Source organism: Tamandua tetradactyla, chromosome 15 (assembly GCF_023851605.1).
Source record: "Tamandua tetradactyla isolate mTamTet1 chromosome 15, mTamTet1.pri, whole genome shotgun sequence".
Lineage (NCBI taxonomy): Eukaryota > Metazoa > Chordata > Mammalia > Pilosa > Myrmecophagidae > Tamandua > Tamandua tetradactyla.
This window is the reverse complement of record NC_135341.1, coordinates 54,064,395-54,082,401: the sequence shown is the minus strand read 5'-3', so window position 1 is coordinate 54,082,401 and position 18,007 is coordinate 54,064,395. Positions and strand designations below refer to the sequence as shown.

Genomic DNA, 18,007 nt, shown 5'->3' with positions numbered 1-18,007 from the left:
GAGGGTGATATTAAGAGATTCCTAGATAAACAAAAGCTAGGGGAGTACATGACCACTTGGCCTGCTCTACAAGCAATGCTAAAGAGAGTTCTTCAGACTGACAGGAAAGGACATTAGTGGCATAAGGAAAGAAAGAGTGTGGTAAAGGTAACCAATTGGGTAATTATAAAGTGTTAATATTACTGTATTGTTTGGTATATAAATCCATTTCTGACCTCCTACAAGTGCTAAAATGCAAATGCATAAAAGTAATGATAAATCTAAGGTTTTAGACATAAAATGTACAAATATATAATAACAAGTACAAAAATAAGGGAGGGGAGAGAGGGATATAGGAAAAATACATGTGTTTGCTATTAAAGCTGGTATCAAACCAAATATGATTATTATTTATTTAGATGTTAAATTTTAACCACATGATAACCACAAGGAAAACAGATGAAAAACATACCCAGACAGAGAAAAGAAGGCACTCAATACAGTATAAAACTAAATGGCAAACACATATAAAAGTAAGCATTACCAATATAATTGAGGGCACATAAAAACTATAAGACTTACAAAGGCTAAAGTATAATATAGCAAAATAAATGGCAGAATAAAGTCCCACCCTATCAGTAGTGACTTTATGTAATCAAAAGGCAGGGATTGTCAAAGTGGATTAAAAACATGGTGTGTAGGGGCGGGCCGCGGTGGCTCAGCGGGCAAAGTGCTTGCCTGCTATGCCGGAGGACCTCGGTTCGATTCCCGGCCCCAGCCCATGTAACAAAAACGGAGAAACAGAATACAATAAAACAAGAAAATGTTTAAAGATGTTTCCCTTTCTTCCTTCCTTCCTTCCTTCTATCCTTCCTTCCTTCTCTCTGTCTTTCCTTTAAAAAAAAAAAAAAAAAAAAAAAAAAAAAAAAAAAAAAACATGGTGTGTGGCTCTTCCTCTTTCTCCGCCGGCGGCGCTCCCGCCGCCACCCAGCCCTCCTCTCCCTCTTGTTCTGCCGGCGGCGCTCCCGCCGCCATCCAGCCTTCCTTTCCCTCTTTCTCCGCCGGCGGCGCTCCCACCGCCATCCAGTCCTCCTCTTCCCCTTCTGCTCCGGCGGCGCTCCCGCTGCCATCTTGCCCTTCCCTTTCTCCTCCTGCTCCGGCGGCTCTCCAACCACCACCGTGCCCTCTTCCGCCTTCACCGGCTCCTCCGCCACCGTCCTCGACAGCCTTGCCACCCTCACCTTTCCTCCTCCAGAACAGCTACTAGGGGAGTAGAAACGATATAGAACAGCTCCCAGAGCCACGACAGAGATCAAAAAGACAGCGTACCCCATCCTGGAACGGCTGACTGTCTGGGAGAACCAGGTCCGGTGAGATCGCCGAGGGGCGCAGGCTTTCCCAGGCGGGACGGCAAGCGGCCGGAGTCCCTCCCTTCCTCCTTCCCAGGCCAGCTGGCAGAATTGGGCAGGCTGTCCCTTCAAGCTGCAGCGGCTGGCGCCCCCACCACGCGAGGCTCCCCCGGACCAACTGAGAGAATTGGATCGGAAATCTCCAGGCCACGGAGAATGGTGACCCGGGTCCCTTCCAATTAGGTGACTCCCCGGTCCAGCTGGGAATGGTGCACTCTTCTGGGCTGCAGCAGCTGGCGCCCTCCCGCCACGTTTGGCGCCCCGGGCCAACTAGGAAATTCGGTCGGGTGCTCTCACAGGCTGCGGCGGTCAGCGACCCTCCCCGCGTTCGGACTCTCGGGCCGGCTGGCACTCTTCCAAGCCGCTTCGGCTGGCGAACCTCCCCCATGGCGAGAGTTTTCCAAAGTTAAAGGACCCACAGCACCTTTTACTGGTGGAACCCGCAGACAAATGAGTGCCACGAGCGCCACCTACTGGGCAGGATAAGAAAAACAGAACCCAGAGATTTCACAGAAAAATCTTTCAACCTGTTGGGTCCAACACCCAGGGAAATCTGACTAAATGCCCAGACGCCAGCAGAAGATAACGGATCACGCTCAGAAAACTGAAAATATGGCCCAGTCAAAGGAACAAACCAACAGTTCAAATGAGATACAGGAGCTGAGACAACTAATGCTGAATATACGAACAGAACTAGAAAACCTCTTCAAAAACGAAATCGATAAACTGAGGGAGGACATGAAGAAGACATGGGCTGAACAAAAAGAAGATATAGAAAAACTGAAAAAACAAATCACAGAGCTTATGGAAGTGAAGGATAAAGTAGAAAAGATGGAAAAACAATGGATACATACAATGATAGATATAAAGAGACAGAAGATAGAATTAGTGATTTGGAGGATGGAACATCTGAATTTCAAAAAGAAACAGAAACTATCGGGAAAAGAATGGAAAAATTTGAACAGGGTGTCAGGGAACTCAAGGACAATATGAACCGCAAAAATATACGTGTTGTGGGTGTCCCAGGAGAACAGAAGAGAAGGGAAAAGGAGGAGAAAAACTAATGGAAGAAATTATCACTGAAAATTTCCCAACTCTTATGAAAGACCTAAATTTACAGATCCAAGAAGTGCAGCGCACCCCAAAGAGATTAGACCCAAATAGGCGTTCTCCAAGACACTTACTAGTTAGAATGTCAGAGGTCAAAGAGAAAGAGAGGATCTTGAAAGCAGCGAGAGAGAAGCAATCCATCACATACAAGGGAAACCCAATAAGACTATGTGTAGATTTCACAGCAGAAACCATGGAAGCTAGAAGACAGTGGGATGATATATTTAAGTTACTAAAAGAGAAAAACTGCCAACCAAGACTCCTATATCCAGCAAAATTGTCCTTCAAAAATGAGGGAGAAATTAAAACATTCTCAGACAAAAAGTCACTGAGAGAATTTGTGACCAAGAGACCAGCTCTGCAAGAAATACTAAAGGGAGCACTAGAGTCAGATACAAAAAGACAAAAGAGAGAGGTATGGAGAAGAGTGTAGAAAGAAGGAAAGTCAGATATGATATATATAATACAAAAGGCAAAATGGTAGAGGAAAATATTATCCAAACAGGAATAACTCTAAATGTTAATGGACTGAATTCCCCAATCAAAAGACATAGACTGGCAGAATGGATTTAAAAACAGGATCCTTCTATATGCTGTCTACAGGAAACACATCTTAGACCCAAAGATAAACATAGGTTGAAAGTGAAAGGTTGGGAAAAGATATTTCATGCAAATAACAACCAGAAAAGAGCAGGAGTGGCTATACTAATATCGAACAAATTAGACTTCAAACGTAAAACCGTTAAAAGAGACAAAGAAGGACACAATATACTAATAAAAGGAACAATTAAACAAGAAGACATAACAATCATAAATATTTACGCACCGAACCAGAATGCCCCAAAATACGTGAGGAATACACTGCAAATACTGAAAAGGGAAATAGACTCATATACAATAATAGTTGGAGACTTCAATTCACCACTCTCATCAACGGACAGAACATCTAGACAGAGGATCAATAAAGAAATAGAGATTCTGAATATTACTATAAATGAGCTAGACTTAACAGACATTTATAGGACATTAAATCCCACAACAGCAGGATACACCTTTTTCTCAAGTGCTCATGGATCATTCTCAAAGATAGACCATATGCTGGGTCACAAAGCAAGTCTTAACAAATTTGAAAAGATTGAAATCATACACAACACTTTCTCGGATCAAAAAGGAATGAAGTTGGAAATCAATAATAGGCCGAGTGCCAGAAAATTCACAAATACGTGGAGGCTCAACAACACACTCTTAAACAACAAGTGGGTCAAAGAAGAAATTGCAAGAGAAATTAGTAAATACCTAGAGGCGAATGAAAATGAAAACACAGGATATCAAAACTTATGGGACGCAGCAAAGGCAGTGCTAAGAGGGAAATTTATTGCCCTAAATGCCTATATCAGAAAAGAAGAAAAGGCAAAAATGCAGGAATTAACTGTCCACTTGGAAGTAATGGAGAAAGAACAGCAAACTAATCCCAAAGCAAGCAAAAGGAAAGAAATAACAAAGATTAGAGCACAAATAAATGAAATTGAAAACATGAAAACAATAAAGAAAATCAATAAGACCAGAAGTTGGTTCTATGAGAAAATCAACAAGATTGATGGGCCCTTAGCAAGATTGACAAAAAAAAGAAGAGAGAGGACGCAAATAAATAAGATCAGAAATGGAAGAGGAGACATAACTACTGACCTCACAGAAATAAAGGAGGTAATAACAGGATACTATGAACAACTTTACGCTAATAAATACAACAATTTAGATGAAATGGACGGGTTCCTGGAAAGACATGAACAACCAACTTTGACTCAAGAAGACATAAATGACCTCAACAAACCAATCACAAGTAAAGAAATTGAATTAGTCATTCAAAAGCTTCCTAAAAAGAAAAGTCCAGGACGAGACGGCTTCACATGTGAATTCTATCAAACATTCCAGAAAGAATTAGTACCAACTCTCCTCAAACTCTTGAAAAAAATCGAAGTGGAGGGAAAGCTACCTAATTCATTCTATGAAGCCAACATCACCCTCATACCAAAACCAGGCAAAGATATTACAAAAAAAGAAAACTACAGACCAATCTCTCTAATGAATATAGATGCAAAAATCCTCAATAAAATTCTAGCAAATCGTATCCAACAACACATTAAAAGAATTATACATCATGAACAAGTAGGATTCATCCCAGGTATGCAAGGATGGTTCAACATAAGAAAATCAATTAATGCAATACACCATACCAACATATCAAAGCAGAAAAATCACATGATCATCTCCATTGATGCAGAGAAGGCATTTGACAAGATTCAACATCCTTTCCTGCTGAAAACACTTCAAAAGATACGAATACAAGGGAACTTCCTTAAAATGATAGAGGGAATATATGAAAAACCCACAGCTAATATCACCCTCAATGGGGAAAAATTGAAAACTTTTCCCCTAAGATCAGGAACAAGACAAGGATGTCCAGTATCACCACTATTATTCAACATTGTGTTGGAAGTTCTAGCCAGAGCAATTAGACAAGAAAAAGAAATACAAGGCATCAAAATTGGAAAGGAAGAAGTAAAACTATCACTGTTTGCAGACGATATGATACTATACGTCGAAAACCCGGAAAAATCCACAACAAAACTACTAGAGCTAATAAATGAGTACAGCAAAGTAGCAGGTTACAAGATCAACATTCAAAAATCTGTAGCATTTCTATACACTAGTAATGAACAAGCTGAGGGGGAAATCAAGAAACGAATCCCATTTACAATTGCAACTAAAAGAATAAAATACCTAGGAATAGATTTAACTAAAGAGAAAAAAACCTGTATAAAGAAAACTACAAAAAACCGCTAAAAGAAATCACAGAAGACCTAAATAGATGGAAGGGCATACCGTGTTCATGGACTGGAAGACTAAATATAGTTAAAATGTCAATCCTACCTAAACTGATCTACAGATTCAATGCAATACAAATCAAAATCCCAACAACTTATTTTTCAGAAATAGAAAAACCAATAAGCAAATTTATCTGGAAGGGCAGGGTGCCCCGAATTGCTAAAAACATCTTGAGGACAAAAAACGAAACTGGAGGTCTCGCGCTGCCGGACTTTAAGGCATATTATGAAGCCACAGTGGTCAAAACAGCATGGTATTGGCATAAAGATAGATATATCGACCAATGGAATCGAATAGAGTGCTCAGATATAGACCCTCTCATCTATGGACATTTGATCTTTGATAAGGCAGTCAAGCCAACTCACCTGGGACAGAACAGTCTCTTCAATAAATGGTGCCTAGAGAACTGGATCTTCATATGCAAAAGAATCAAAGAGGACCCGTATCTCACACCCTATACAAAAGTTAACTCAAAATGGATCAAAGATCTAAACATTAGGTCTAAGACCATAAAACAGTTAGAGGAAAATGTAGGGAGATATCTTTTGAAACTTACAATTGGAGGCAGTTTCATGGACCTTAAACCTAAAGCAAGAGCACTGAAGAAAGAAATAAATAAATGGGAGCTCCTCAAAATTAAACACTTTTGTGCATCAAAGAACTTCATCAAGAAAGTAGAAAGACAGCCTACACAATGGGAGACAATATTTGGAAATGACACATCAGATAAAGTTCTAGTATCCAGAATTTATAAAGAGATTGTTCAACTCAACAACCAAAAGCCAGCCAACCCAATTACAAAATGGGAAAAAGACTTGAACAGACACCTACCAGAAGAGGAAATACAAATGGCCAAAAGGTACATGAAGAGATGCTCAATGTCCCTGGCCATTAGAGAAATGCAAATCAAAACCACAATGAGATATCATCTCACACCCACCAGAATGGCCATTATCAACAAAACAGAAAATGACAAGTGCTGGAGAGGATGCGGAGAAAGAGGCACACTTATCCACTGTTGGTGGGAATGTCAAAGGGTGCAATCACTGTGGAAGGCAGTTTGGCGGTTCCTCAAAAAGCTGAATATAGAATTGCCATACGACCCAGCAATACCATTGCTAGGTATCTACTCAAAGGACTTAAGGGCAAAGACACAGACAGACATTTGCACACCAATGTTTATAGCAGCATTATTTACAATTGCAAAGAGATGGAAACAGCCAAAGTGTCCATCAACAGAAGAATGGCTAAACAAACTGTGGTATATACATACGATGGAATATTATGCAGTTTTAACACAAGATAAACTTATGAAGCATGTAATAACATGGATGGACCTAGAGAACATTATGCTGAGTGAGTCCAGCCAAAAACTAAAGGATAAATACTGTATGGTCCCACTGATGTGAACGGACATTCGAGAATAAACTTGGAATATGTCATTGGTAACAGAGTTCAGCAGGAGTTAGAAACAGGTTAAGATAATGGGTAATCGGAGCTGAAGGGATATAGACTGTGCAACAGGACTAGATACAAAAACTCAAAAATGGACAGCACAATAATACCTAATTGTAAAGTAATCATGTTAAAACACTGAACGAAGCTGCATCTGAGCTATAGGTTTTTGTTTGTTTGTTTGTTTACTATTATTATTACTTTTATTTCTTTTCTCTATATTAACATTCTATATCTTTTTCTGTTGTGTTGCTAGTTCTTCTAAACCGATGCAAATGTACTAAGAAACGATGATCATGCATCTATGTGATGATGTTAAGAATTACTGATTGCATATGTAGAATGGTATGATTTCTAAATGTTGGGTTAATTTCTTTTTTTCCGTTAATTAATAATAAAAAAAAAAAAACTAAATAATAGGGGACAGTGGAATGGTGGCTCAGTGGCAGAATTCTCACCTGCCATGCTGGCAGGTTCAATTCCTGGAGCCTGACCACGTCGAAAAAAAAAAAAAAACCATTAAAAAATAAATAATAGGGGGGATAAGAGGTAAAATAAATTGGGGAGATAGAAATATAATGGTAAATGAGAGGGAGGAGCAAGGGATATGGGAATATGAGCTTTCTCTTTTTTCTTTTTATTCCTTTTTCTGGAGTGATACAAATATATGATCATGGTGATAAATACACAACAATGTGGTGATATTTACGAGCCACTGATTGTGCACAATCTGTGGACTGTTCGTGTGTAAAGATTTCTCAATAAAAATATTTAAAAAAAAAAAAAAACATGGTGTCTGTAAGATACCTTAAATTCAAAGATACAAGTAGGCTAAAAGGATTGAAAAATATATACCATGTAAGTAGTAACCAAATGAAAGCTGGATTAGCTATACTACTAACAGATAAAATAGACTGTAAGTCAAATGACAATTACGAGGGACAAAGACAGTCATTATATATTGATGAAGCAGTCAATAAAACAAAAAGTTGTGGCCGGCCGCAGCCTGACACGCCGCGCGGCCCCCAGTCTCCCGCGGCCACCTCCCCAGGCATGGCACAGGGCCTCGCCGCACCATGGCAGCAGCACAGCACAGCACCCTCAACTTCATGGTCGGCGCCAAAGCTAATGGTGAGACCTTTCTAAAATGCCTCCAGTCCATTTTCCAGGAGCAGGGGATGACGGAGTCAGTGTATACCTGGCAGGACCACGGCTATTTGGCAACCTACACGAACAAAAATGGCAGCTTTGCCAATTTGAGAATTTACCCACATGGATTGGTATTGGTGGACCTTCAGAGTTACGACAGCGATGTACAAGGCAAAGAAGAAATTGACAATCTTTTGAATAAAGTAGAAGAAAGAATGAAAGAATTGAGTCAGGACAGTACTGGGAGGGTGAAGCGATTACCACCCATTGTTCGAGGAGGTGCCATTGACAGATACTGGCCCACTGCTGATGGGCGCCTGGTTGAGTATGACATAGATGAAGTAGTGTATGATGAAGACTCACCTTATCAGAACATTAAAATTCTACACTCAAAGCAATTTGGAAATATTCTCATCCTCAGTGGGGATGTTAATTTGGCAGAGTGATTTGGCATATACCCAGGCCATCATGGGCAGTGGGAAAGAAGATTACACTGGCAAAGATGTCCTGATCCTGGGTGGCGGAGATGGGGGCATATTATGTGAAATAGTCAAACTGAAACCAAAGATGGTCACTATGGTAGAGATTGACCAAATGGTGATTGATGGGTGTAAAATATATGTGGAAAACCTGTCGTGACGTCTTAGACAATCTTAAAGGAGAATGCTATCAGGTTTTGATAGAAGACTGTATTACAGTACTGAAGAAGTACACCAAAGAAGGGAGAAAGTTTGATTATGTAATTAATGATTTGACAGCTGTTCTAATCTCCACATCTCCGGAAGAAGATTCCACATGGGAGTTTCTCAGACTGATTCTTGACCTTTCAATGAAAGTATTGAAACAGGATGGGAAATATTCCACACAGGGGAATTGTGTCAATTTGACGGAAGCCCTGTCGCTCTATGAAGAACAGCTCGGATGCCTGTATCGTCCTGCGGAATTCTCGAAGGAGATCGTCTGTGTTCCTTCTTACTTGGAGTTGTGAGTATTTTACACTGTTTGGAAGAAAACTAAACCTTGAAGATTAATATCACCTAATCATGTGTTCTGCAAATAGCCATCCTGACCTTTATATGCTGTATGTGACACCGAAATGAGTCAGGCAATTGATTGTGAATTCCTTTAAAGTTTCTTTTTTAATTATTATTTTTAATTTTAAAAAAGCAAATGGAAAACGTATATTTTGATGAGCTAGGGTGTTATTTTTTGAAAGTCAACTAAAGGATGTTTAGGCAGCCCAGTGAAGGCTGCTGAATGCACTGAACCCGTAGAATGTGATTTTTGTTACTTTTCATTTCTGTGCAGGCTTTTCTGTTTTGGTTTTGGTAGACCTTCAGTTTGGACGTTAGGAAGAATAAATATCATTGTTTTGTTTCTGAGGGAAGTTCTTGATAGTGTTTTTTGTCAAAAAACTGACTTAGACATTAAAATTTGGTGCTTATAAGAGAGTTAAAAAAAATGAATAGCATCACTTCCATTAAAATAGCGAAAGAGAAAAAAAAAAAGTTGTAACAATTATAAGTAAAAATACATCTAACAGCAGAGCCCAAAATATATGAGGCAAATAATGATAGATTTGAAGGGAGAAATTGATGTTTTACCATTAAAAGGAGACTTTAATATACCACTTTCCATAATGGATAGAACATCTAATCAGAAGGTCAATAAGGAATACAAGACTTGAATGATACTCTAAACCAAGCAGACCTAATAGACATATATAGAACAGTTCACACAACGACAGAATACACATTCTTCTCAGGGCACATGGAACAGTCGTCAGGTAAGACCATATGGTAGATCACAAAACAAGTCTCAATAAATTCAAAATACTGAAATCATACAATGTATCTTCTTTGATCACAATGTAATGAAGCTAGAAATCATAACAGAGGGAGAAATGGAAAATTCACAAATATATAGAGAATAAAAAACATACACTTAATTAATGGGTTAAGGAAAAAATTGTAAGGGAAATTAAGAAATATCTTGAGGTGAATGAAATGAAAATACAACATAGCAAAGCTTAGGGGATTCAACAAAGATGGTTGAGAAGTAAGTTTATACCTCTAAATTCTTCATGTAAAAAAAGAAGACTTAAAATGAAAGCCCTAACCTCAAAAGCGAAAGAACTGGGAAAAGAAGGACAACCTGAACCCAAAGCAAGCAAAGGAAATAACATGATCAGAACAGAGATTAATGAAATAGAAAATGAAAAAACATCAACAAAACCAAAAGTTGGTTCTTTGAAAAGATCAATAAAATTGAACTTTTAGCTAGACTGACATGAAATGGCAAAGAATACAATTTAAAAAAATCAAAATAAAAAATGTATAGGGGACATTACCACCAACCACAGTGAAATAAAAAGGACTGTAAAAGACTTATATGCCATATTGACTTATATGCCAATAAAGTAGATAACCTAGATGAAATGGACAAATTCTTAGAAACATAGTAACTACCTACATTGACTCAAGAAGAAATAGAACATCTCAACACACCAATTACTAGTAAAGAGATTGAATCAGTAATCAAAAATTTCCTAACGAAGAAAAGCCCAGAACCAGATGGTCTTTCAAGGGAATTCTACCAAACCTAACTCCAAGAGAACCTAACTCCAATTCTACTCAAACTCATCCAAAAAAATGAACACTGCCTAATTCATTCTACAAGGCCAACAACACCCTCATATCAAAGCCTGATTAAAACACAAGAAAAGAAATATACAGACCAATTTCTCTTATGAATACAGATGCAAAAATTCTCAACAAAATACTAACAAACAGAATACAAGAGCATACTAAAAGAATTTTATACCATAATTGTGCCAGTTTGAATCTCTCGTGTACTCCAGAAAAGCCATGTCATTTAATCCTCATTCAATATTGTTGGGTGGGAGCTTCTTGATTATTCCTATGGAGATGTGACCCACCCAATTTTAGGTGGTAGCTTCTGATTATATGGTTTCTGTGGAGATGTATCTCTACACATTCAAGGTGGGGTTGTTTACTGAAGCCCTTTAAGAGGGAACCATTTTGGATAAAGCTTCAGAGCCCACACAGCCAGGGACCATTGCAGATGAAGAAGGAAAAGACCCCTGGAGAAGCTTCATGAACATAACACAAGAAACCAGGAGAGAGAGCTAGCAGACTTCGCCTGGTACCCTTCTAGCTGAGAAAGAAACGCTGATTTCATTGGCCTTTCTTGAGTGAAGGTAACCTCTTGTTGGTGACGTAATTTGGACATATTTATAGCCTTGCCTTAATTTAGACATTTTTACAGCCTTAGAACTGTAAACATGCTACTTAATAAATTGCCCTTTTTAAAAGCCATTCCATTTCTGGTATATCACACTCCAGCAGCTTGCAAACTAGAACAACAATCAATTGGGATTTATCCCTGGAATGTAAGCTTGGTTCAACATAAGAAAATCAATGAATGCAATACACCACATTAACACAATGAACAGAAAAAACAAAATTATTACCTCAACCGACACAGAAAAGATAGCTGACAAAAATCCAGCACCCCTTCTTGATAAAAACACTTAACACACTAGGAATAAAAGGAAACTTCCTCAACATGATAAAGGGCATATATGAAAAATTCACAGCTAACATCTTACTTAATGGCAAAAGACTGAAAACTTTCCCTCTAAGATCAACAAGATGCCTGATTCCCACCCAGTATCACCACTGTTACTCAACATTGTATTGAAGCAACTATACAAGAGAAAGAAATAAAAAGCATCTGAATTGGAAAGGAAGAAGTAAAACTTTTCCAGATGAACTGATCCTATGCACAGAAACCCTGAAAAATCCACAACAAACCTCCTGGAGCTAAGAATGAATTCAGCAAAGTGCTGCAGTACAAGACCAACATGCAAAATCAGTACTGTTTCTATACACAAACAATGAACAACTGGAAGAAGACATCAAGAAAAAAATTTCATTCACAATAGTTACTAAAAGAATCAAATATCTAGGAATGAACTTAACCAAGGATATAAAAGGACCTGCACTAAGAAAATACATTGCTAAAAGAAATCAAAGAAAGCCAAAACAAAATGGAAAAATATTCCATGTTCACAGATTGGGAGGCTAAACGTCATTGAGATGCCAGTTCTACCCAAATTGGTCTACAGATTAAATGCAACACCAATCAAAATTCCAACAGCCTACTTTGCTGAAATGGAAAAACTAATTACCAAATTTATTTGGAAGGGAATGGGGCCTCAAGTAGCCAAAAGCATCTTCAAAAAGAAGACTGAAATAGGAGGACTCACGCTTCCTGACTTTAAAAGATATTATAAAGCCACAGTGGTCAAAATGGCATGGTACTGGCATAAAGATAGACATATTGATCAACAGAATCAAACTGAGAGTTCAAACACAGACCCTCAGGTCTATGGTCCCAAGTCCACTCAACTGGGACAGCTTCAATAAATGGTGCTGGGAGAACTGGGTATACACATCCAAAAGAATGAAAGAGGGCTGTTATCCCATTCCCTTGACACAAATTAACCCAAATTGGATCAAAGGCCTAAATATAAAAAACAGTACCATAAAATTCCTAGAAGAAAATGCAGGGAAACATCTTCAAGATCTACTGATAGGCAATAGCTTCCTAGATCTTACACCCAAAGCACAACAATCAATGAAAGAAAAATTAGATAAATGGGACTTTCTCAAAATTGAATACTTCTGTGCATCAACAACTTTGTCAAAAAGGTGAAAAGGCAGCCAAATAAATGGGAGAGAATATTTGGAAACCACATATCTGATGAGGGTTTTATATCCTGACTATAAAAAAGAAATCCTATAACTCAACAATAAAGAGATAAGTAATCCAATTGAAAAATGGGTAAAAGATATAGATATTTTTCCACCAAGGAAATATAAATGACTAAAAAGCACATGAAAAGATGCTTATTATCTATTAGGGAAATGCAAATCAAAGCCACAATGAGATATCATTTCACACCTATCAGAATGGCCACTATTAAACAAAAAGCAAACTACAAGTGTTGGCGAGGATATGGAGAAATAGAAATACTTATTTACTGCTGGTGTAAGTAAAATGGTACAGCCACTGTGGAAAACAGTTCGGCAGTACTTTAGAAAACTAAGTATAGAGTTGCTCTGTGATCCCACTACTCAGTATATACCCTGAAAGCAGGGATGCAAAGAGACATTTGTACACCGATATTGACAGAGGCATTATTCACAACTGCCAAAAGATGGAATCAACCCATGTGTGCATCGACAGATGAATAGACAAACAAAACATGATATATCCATAAATTGAATATTAAACAGCAGTGAGAAGGGAAGAAGTTGTGAAGAACGCCATAACATGTATGAACCTCCAGGACATTATATGGAGGATAAGTCAGACACAAAAGGATAAATATTGTATGATCTTACGAATATGAACTAATTAAACTATGCAAACTCATATATATATATATATATATATATATGAATGTCAAGAGATACAATGAGACTAGAGAATGGGGAGTGGCTGCTTAAGATGTGCAGAATGTTTAACTAGGTTGAATTTGAGTGAATGGAAATAGAGATGATGGTAGCACATTACTGAGAGTATAATTAACAGTGCTCGGCTCTGTGTAAGTGTGGTTGACAGGGGAAGTTCAGAGTCATAAATGTCAACCAGAAGAAAAGCCAGAGGTTACAATATGTGAATATAATTAATAATTCTTGTAGAGGACATTGCTACCCCCTCAATACCCCAGGGTAATGAAAGTGTTCTAAAATTGACTGTGGTGATGAATGTAAAACTATGTGTTCATACTGTGAGCCACTGATTGTACACTTTGGATGGATTGTATAGTGTGTGAATATATCTCAATAAAATTGCATTTAAGAGAAAATTCCACTCACAATAGCAACTAAAAGAATCAAATAGCTCAGAATAAATCTAACAAAGGATTTAAAGAACTTGTAAACAGAAAATTACAAAGCATTGCCAAAAGATGTTCTGGAACAGTAGAAGGAAAAATCTGAGAGGATGGTATCATACCCCGTGACAAATTCTAGAATGTGTACTGCAACTACTTGTTGAAAAGTGCTTTGAAAACTATTGCTTTTTTCTTTCTTTGCTTTGTGTATGTTATAGCATACAATTTAAAAAGTAAAAAAAAAAAAAAAACTGCTAAAAGAAATTTTAAAAGAGCTAATAAATGGAAGGACACTCCATATTCATGGATTAGAAGACCAAACATCATTAATATGTCATTTCTAATTAAAGCAATTTATAGATTCAACACAACACAATACAAATTCCAACATTCTTCTTTACAGAAATGGAAAAGCCAAACATTAAATTTATATGGAAGACTAAGGGACCCCAAAGCTATCTTGAAAAAAGAAGAAAGCTGGTGGACTCACACTTCCTGGTCTTAAAACTTATTACAAAGCCACAGGAATCAAAACAGCATGGTAGTAGGATAAGAAACTTATACCAATGACATCAAACTGAGAGTTCAGAAATCAACCCCCACATTTATGACCAAATGATTTTTGACAAGGGGGCAAAGACCACTCAACTGGGAAAGAATAGCCTCTTTATCAAATGGTATTTGGACAAGTGGATCTCCATTTGCAAAAACAAAAAGGAGGATCCCTTCCTCACACTTAAACAAAAACCAAATGAAAATGGATCAAAGACATATGAGCCAGAAGTATCAAACTCCTAGAAGAAAACATAGGGAAGCATCTTAAGAATCATGTGTTTGGCAATGCTTTCTTAGACTTTACATCCAAAGCATAAGCAACAAAAGAAAAAAAATAGATAAATGGGACCTAATCCAAATTAAAACCTTTTGTGCCTCAAATGACTTTACATGAAAAAAAAAAAAAATGACAACCTACACAATAGGAAAATATATATATGGAAACCAAATATCTAATATAGGTTTAATATCCAGAAATTATAAAGAAATCCTCTGACTTAACAAGAAAAAGACAAAACCCAATTTAAAAATGGGGAAAAGATTTGAATACACATCTCTCCAAAGAAGATATACAAATGGCTAAAAAGGACATGAGAAGATGCTCAATATCGTTAGCCAGTAGGAAAATGCAAATCAAAACCACAATGAGATACCATTTCACAACCATTAGAAAGGCTGCTGTTAAGAAAACAGAAAATAACAAGCACTGGCGAAGATGCAGAGATATAGGAACAACTCCTCCCTTGCTAGTGACAATATAAAATGGTGCAGCTGCTGTGGAAGACAGTTTTGGTGTTTCCTCAGAAAGCTAAAAGAACTACCATCAGACCTGGGAATCCCACCAACTAGGTAAATTCCCCCAAAAATCGAAAGCAGGAACTCAAATAGGTATTTGCATACCAATGTTCACAGTGTCATTATTCACAAGTGCCAAGGATGGAAGCAATCCAAGAGTCCATCAACCGATGAAAGGATAAACAAAATGCGGTATATACATACAATGGAATATTATTCAGCCATAAAAAGGAATGAAGGCACTTCCGGAGGAGATGGCGGCTTAGTAAGACGCGCGGGTCTTAGTTCCTCCTCCAGAACAGCAACTAAAGAAACAGAAACAATACAAAACAGCTCGCAGACCCACGACAGAGACCAAAAAGACAGCGTACCCCATTCTGGAATGGCTGAATGGGCAGGGAGAATCCGCTGCGGTGAGATACCCGAGGGGCACGCGTTTTCCCAGCTGGGGCGGCTGGCGACTGGGGTCCCCTCCAAGCACATGGCTCCCCGGTCTGACTGGGAACGTTGGATAGCGGGGCCCTCCCGCCACGCTTGGCGTCTCGGGCCAGCTGGGCAATTTGGACTGGCACTCCCCCAAGACGTGGTGGCCGGCGACCCCCCGTCCACGCGCGGTTTCCCGGGCCGACTGCAAGATTCGGATTGGCAAGTTAAAGGAGCCACAGCATCTTTTACTGGTGGGACCCGCAGACAGATGAGCACCATGAGCGCCACCTACTGGGCAGGAAAAGAAAAACAGAGCCCAGAGATTTCACAGAAAAACCTTTCAACCAGCCAGGTCCCACACCCAGGGAAATCTGATCAAATGCCCAGACACCAGCAGAAAATAATGGATGACGCTCGGAAAATTGAAGATATGGCCCAGTCAAAGGAACAAACCAATAGTTCAAATGAGATACAGGAGCTGAGACAACTAATGCTGAATATACGAACAGAAATGGAAAAACTCTTCAAAAACCAAATCAATAAACTGAGGGAGGACATGAAGAAGACATGGGCTAAACAAAAAGAAGAAATAGAAAATCTGAAAAAACAAATCACAGAACTTATGGGAGTGAAGGACAAAGAAGAAAAACCGGAAAAAACAATGGATACCTACAATGGTAGATCTAAAGAGACAGAAGCTACAATTAGTGAACTGGAGGATGGAACATCTGAATTCCAAAAAGAAACAGAAACTATAGGGAAAAGAATGGAAAAACTTGAGCAGGGGATCAGGGAACTGAATGACAATATGAAGCGCACAAATATATGTGCTGTGGGTGTCCCAGAAGGAGAAGAGAAGGGAAAAGGAGGAGAAAAACTAATGGAAGAAATTTTCACTGAAAATTTCCCAACTCTTATGAAAGACCTAAATTTGCAGATCCAAGAAGTGCAGCGCACCCCAAAGAGAATAGACCCAAATAGGCGTTCTCCAAGACACTTACTAGTTAGAATGTCAGAGGTCAAAGAGAAAGAGAGGATCTTGAAAGCAGCAAGAGAAAAACAATCTGTCACATACAAGGGAAACCCAATAAGACTATGTGTAGATTTCTCAGCAGAAACCATGGAAGCTAGAAGACAGTGGGATGATATATTTAAATTACTAAAAGAGAAAAACTGCCAACCAAGACTTCTATATCCAGCAAAATTGTCCTTCAAAAATGAAGGAGAAATTAAAACATTTATAGACAAAAAGTCACTGAGAGAATTTGTGACCAAGAGACCAGCTCTGCAAGAAATACTAAAGGGAGCACTAGAGTCAGATACGATAAGACAGAAGAGAGAGGTATGGAGTAAAGTGTAGAAAGAAGGAAAATCAGATATGATATATATAATACAAAAGCCAAAATGGTAGAGGAAAATATTATCCAAACAATAATAACACTAAAAGTTAATGCACTGAATTTCCCAATCAAAAGACATAGACTGGCAGAATGGATTACGACCCAGCAATATCACTGTTAGGTATCTACTCAAAGGACTTAAGGGCAAAGACACGGACATTTGCACACCAGTGTTTATAGCAGCATTATCTACAATTGCAAAGAGATGGAAACAGCCAAAATGTCCATCAACAGACGAGTGGCTAAACAAACTGTGGCGTATACCTATGATGGAATATTATGCAGCTTTAAGACAGACTAAACTTACGAAGCATGTAATAACATGGATGGACCTAGAGAACATTATGCTGAGTAAGTCTAGCCAAAAACTAAAGGACAAATACTGTATGGTCCCACTGATGTGAACCGACATTCGAGAATCAGCTTGGAATATATCATTGGTAACAGAGACCAGCAGGAGTTAGAAACAGGGTAAGATAATGGGTAATTGGAGCTGAAGGGATACAGACTGTGCAACAGGACTAGATACAAAAACTCAAAAATGGACAGCACAATAATACCTAAGTGTAATGTAACTATGTTGGAGCACTGAATGAAGCTGCACCTGAAATATAGTTTTTTGTTTGTTTGTTTGTTTGTATCTTTTATTTTTGTTTTTTCTTTTTCCTTTTATATATATATATTTTTTTATTAGTATTATTATTTTAATTCTCTTCTCTATATTAACATTCTATATCTTTTTCTGCTGTTTTGCTAGTTCTTTTTCTAAATTGATGCAAATGTACTAAGAAATGATGATCATACATCTATGTGATGATACTAAGAATTACTGAGTGCATGTGTAGAATGGAATGATTTCTAAATGTTGTGTTAATTTCTTTTTTTTGATTAATAAAAAAAAATTAAAAAAAAAAAAA

At 38.1% G+C, this 18,007-nt stretch overlaps 1 protein-coding gene and 1 pseudogene across 8 annotated transcripts in view; one reads left to right on the top strand and one right to left on the bottom strand.

Annotated features, from left to right (window-relative positions):
• CLASP2 (cytoplasmic linker associated protein 2) overlaps positions 1-18,007 on the bottom strand; it is a 290,913-nt gene that overhangs the window by 253,111 nt on the left and 19,795 nt on the right. The gene's annotated exons all lie outside the window — the stretch shown is intronic.
• Positions 7,901-9,113, top strand: LOC143657990 (spermine synthase pseudogene; annotated as a pseudogene).